We start from the raw sequence: 5,379 nt of genomic DNA, 5'->3' as shown, positions 1-5,379 counted from the left end.
GAACAGGAGAAGTCCATAAATCGGCATGAACAATATCAAAAGGCGCAACAGTGACAGAATTCGACTCAACAAAGGAAGACGCTTATGCTTACTAACTTGACATGAGTGACATAAACTGGAGTGATGCTCCTTATTACAACTGACCCGAGATTGTTTATTAAGACAACGAAGAATTAACGGGCCTGGATGGCTGAGTCTATTATGCCAAGTGGAGGAGGTGAGGCCGACAAACGGAGGAGAATTGACGGATGTGGACGCTGATGGAGACACAGGATATAACTCGCCACGACTATTGCTCCTCAGAATCGTTGTCCCACTCTGGAGATCTGATAAGTGCTTAATTTACCTATATTTTATATAGTTATTCCCCATTATTTATATACCTTTCCGGCACTTTTAGTATTCTTTATAGAGAAAATTGTTGATTACAGCCTTTTATAAACCTCATTTTGAAAATTACAGCCTTATATAATTTTTTTTGCAAATTACAGCCAAAAGTTTACTTTCTTCCAAAATTGCACCACGATCCTCTTTCCGGCCAAATTTGTTAAAAAGTGACCGAACTACCCCTGCCTAATTAACTCCCTACTTTACCCAATTTGTTTCTTTTTACTTCTCATTCCTTACACTTTTTACACTCATTTAACCTAAACCCTCTCATCTTCTTCACATAATCCCCCAAATTATCCCCTAATTTGGACTGTACCTCTATCCTCTATTGTGATTGATCCTCCATTGTCAAAGAAAGGCAGTAGATCATGAGTGGGGAGGCGGTGCCAAAGTCAGATGATACAACTGCAAAAAGTAAGTATCGAAACACCCTTTTTTTGTCTTAAATCTATCTTCAATTTGGTTGTTGTTGGTTGATAACGTCGTCAGGTACCAAAAAATAAAATACCTAGTTACACTAACAGAAGCTAGCAGTAAGTAGGGTCGATCTCCACAGGGAGGCGGTCACTATTTACTTGTTTATTCGGTCTGTCTAAGGTCACGATTGGGGGGTTTGAAATGTTTAACTAAACTAAATAAGATAAAGCAAGAGAAATAGAAATGAGAGGAATTAACAAGAAAGGGGGAGAGGACTGGGATTTCGGGTCATCAATGAACGTCAGTCAATCGCAGTTAAGGTCACAGATTAGTCGATGTGTCGGTCTAAGGGGCAATGAATATCTCCTTTCGGTCTCAATTCGCCCTAAAATGCTATTAGCTTAACTTTCGCCCTCACTAAAGCATCTTATTGTTCACTGCGGGTCTCACCCCTTCCAACCTTTCGGTCTAGGTCAAGGCTTACCAAAATTAAAAGGCTAATTGCATCGATTCAACTAGCAGGATACAATTATAGCAGCGATTAACAACAACGACAACCTATAAACCTAATTAGCAATTTAACATTAGTCCATTGAATCACCTAATCCTAGTAGAGAGAATTAGCTAGACATAAATAAAGAAAGAACAAGAATAAAGGGAAGAAAAACAATAAGCATTAATTAAATTAAAGAAAAAAGGGAAAGGAAGAAAGTTACAGTAGAAAAGGATCCGGAAAATAGGAGAGAAAATAGTATTCAACAAAGAACTGAGAGGAAAAAGTAACGTGTGATGTGTATGGAGAGTTACAAATGACGTCTCCCCTTCCTATTTATAAGAAAAATAGGATTTTATTTAACCTAATGACGGATTAAAGCTAAAAGCCCGAGCCCATAAGAGAAACCACTCGATTGAGTGGTTTAAAACTACTCGATCGAGTAAAATAAAGCTTAAACCACTCGATCGAATAGAAAGTCTTCTCGATCGAGTAAATCCTAAAATGCAACTACTCGATCGAGTAGAAAAAGGACTCGATCGAACATAATTGTACTCGATCGAGTACTTTCCAGCGCACAATTTCCTGCTTTGCGCACTGAACTTCAAACGGCTGCCATTTCTTCGTTACTTGGACAAACAGAGCGATTCCGGTGGCGTTTGAAAGATAAGAGGACAAGCTTTCATCTCCAATTAGAATCACCTGAATATCAGTTGTAGAACACGAGATATGGCTCTTCAAAGTAGGCACTAGCAATTTGAAGTTCTTCCTTTGCTCGCCTAGCTATATTTCTTCTTTGCGCATCTCAAAATAGCTATATTCCCGCTCCAAATTCACTCTTCCTCCAAATGCATGCTAAACGGACGGTAAAAGGCTATATTTCACCATTTTCTAGTTCATTCCTGCAAATAAGACAAAACAAACCAAAGTAGCATATTCGGGGCATTTCGTAGCATAAAACTACTATAATAGCATAGAAATACGTGCATAAAAAGGCCAAAAAGGACTATATAAAATGCACGTATCAAATCTTCCCAAACCAAACCTTTACTCGTCCTCGAGTAAACTAAATGCAAACTAATGGAATGGAAAATATAACTCAGAGCTAGCTATAACTTGTCTACTTAAACCAGTTTAATGCAAACTAAAATCAACAGTTACAGCTACAATGGTCATTACGCAAACGAATTATAAGATGTCCATAAATAAAGCTGACCTATCAACCCTGCAAGATCAACAAAATCGAACTCTCACGTGGTCACTCTTCTCTCAAACCAAAGAGTGAAAGTATATGTATAAGAGAGAAAGAGAAAACAGTCACTCACCTAGACTGTGACCTACATAACATGCATGCAACAAATATGATAGACGATTCAAGTACTACATATACATTCCAACCAACGATGTCCGTCACAGCTGAGGGCTTACAAAGGATATGGGAAAGTGAGGTTCAGGTGAGAAAAGGCAAAACAGATTATGGTAGTGTGGAGGTAAAGCGTCAAGCTAGTTCCTAAACAAAACCATATAGGACCATCCTAATCTCAACTGACTAAGAAATAAACACAAGTGCCCTTTATTTGGCACACAACTCACCATCCATATACACTATCTCCTCAAAAACATATGAATAAAACGGAGGAGAGAGACCGTCACAAGGTAAAAGTGAGCACATACGGTCTCATGGTCAAACCAACTCAAAAAAACTTCTAATTTTTTTCTTCTTTTTCTTTCACTGTGAATACGTGAATTTCAATTTTTTTTTCATGTTTTTTTTTCATCCTTCACGTTTTTTTTCTCTTTTTTTCGTAAATTTCTCTTTTTTTCTTCCTTTTCCAATTCTTTTTTTTTTCTTTTCTCCTTCCTTTATTTACACCAACTCCAATCAAAATGATACGGGCCAAACTGCAGACGGAAAAAGCATACCACAAAAGACATACTAGACTAGCTTGACTAGGCAGGCTCAGTTTTGGATGTAGCTAATGGGTCAAAAAGGCAAGATTTGGCTTAAGTGGAGCTAAATGGGTGAAAATATAAGAAAAAGGAAACTTGCAAGCACCTCTCTGCATGTGACATCGACCACAAACCCGAATGTATGCAATTGACAAGAAATCGAATTTCATAAATGTGCAAAAGTAATAAACATGCTATGCAAGGAGTACTACTCTCAATTTCTATGTAAACCGGTCATGAATGTCACCAGTTATAAGGCTCTAAAACTCAGAATTTATAGAGTAGGTTGCCAATTTATCAGGTCAAGTCTAAACAGTCAGCTAAATTTGAACAAAAACTCGTAGATAGGCACAAGACTCAGCTAATAACTATCAATAAAGTGCAAGGCTCAAGTAAAAAATGACAAGTTAAGTGTAATTTCATCACGAAAATCTATCGTTCCGACTCAACCTATATGCAAAAATAAACGTGAAATTTTTTTTAATTTTCGTTTTTTTTTTTAAAAAAAATTTTTTTTTTTTTAAAGAACAATGCATATGAAATATGAAAATTAAACGTGATAACAAGAATGCAATAAAAGCTGAATGCAGACACAGATATGGATGCATAACCTCCCCAAACCAAACCGTACAATGCCCTCATTGTACCCAAAAATAGGGAAAGGAAATGCAAACTAAAAGAGGAGAGTGAAGATGCGGAAAACTTACAAGATAACACGAAGAAGAGACCTCACCAAACCAGCCAGCAACATGGGAGGTCACAAACAGCTTCATAGTGGCGTCATAGGAAGCGAATCAAAGCAAGAAAACTCGATCGAGAGAACCGATTATTAAACAAAATAAAAACTGAAATGTTCGAAAAACAACTGAAAATAAAAATCTCTCCGGGTTGCCTCCCGGGTAGCGCTAGTTTCGAGACAGTCCCAGCTCGACCTTCTTTTCTTCCAAATTGCTCCAATCAGTCACAATCAAAACAGCTCAAAGCTCTTAGCATGAGAACATATATCTGCGCATGTGCTACACAAGAGCATAAGTAGCACCATAATATAAAAATAAAATAGGAAATTGAAATATTTAATCGTTTAAGCCTAAAAAATTTCCTATGACAGCTCCTAAATTTGTCAATAAAATAAAGGAGCGCAGGAGCAATTAATAATAATCTAGGGCATTGTTTTAGTTTAACAAATTTGAGATGACAAGAACGGTTAAAGATTGTTAAATTAAATGACCAACTGGGAAGGGGCAAAGCATTAAAATGCGAAGCATAAGTCAAATGAGGCAATGTACTGCTTAAACAAACAATAATAAAATTATCGTTAACTACCTCGGGTTGGTTGCTCTCAATAACGGAATCATTGACAAAGGAAGATATTACCTCTTCCGTGCTAGGAGCAATTACCGACTCACCGCCTCCTCGTCACCCTCCTCGGTGGATTTCATCCCGTAAATCGCAGCCTCAAGTGCATCTAACTCGGCTTTGAATAGGGGAGATTCACCGTATCCATTATCATCATCAAAATCGTCATCTAGAACAAACCCACATGACGAATCAATGCTCTCACTGGCCAAATCAGTCGATCGAGTAGAATTGTTACTCGATCGAGAGCTTTCTTCACACAAACTATTCGATCGAGTGGTTAAATCTACTCGATCGACTTCCTCATCATAGAATTTACTCGATCGAGCAATGTGGACTGTTCGATCGAATGGGTTAGGCTGGACCGTGGTGAAGTGCTTGAGAAAAGCTTCATCTTCATTATCACCTTAAAATACCGAGTCATAAATGTCTTCATCATCACTAGACAACTCGGCAGCTAATTGAGCTACTTGAGATTCAAGTAGCTTGAGGTGAGCTTCCTTAGATTTATCGCTTTCTTGCATTCGAAGCATAAGTGCTTTTAGCATAGACTTCAGCTCGGCAGCCTCTTCATTCTCTTCAATGGGAGGAAGGGTTTGTTGCTGTGGTGGCCAAACAAAAGGAGGCTTGTGATAGCCTCGCTGATAGGGTAGATATGGCGGCACAACTACAGCGGAATGGCTATCTCGTCCACGCAGCCTGAACTCGTAGACCTCGTCATTTTCTGCCATGCAAAAGGCTGCATTGTGCTCAGCAGCACCACATATCCCGCA

This window comes from Silene latifolia, chromosome Y, assembly GCF_048544455.1.
Source record: "Silene latifolia isolate original U9 population chromosome Y, ASM4854445v1, whole genome shotgun sequence".
NCBI lineage: Eukaryota > Viridiplantae > Streptophyta > Magnoliopsida > Caryophyllales > Caryophyllaceae > Silene > Silene latifolia.
Note: the sequence above shows the minus strand (reverse complement) of the source record.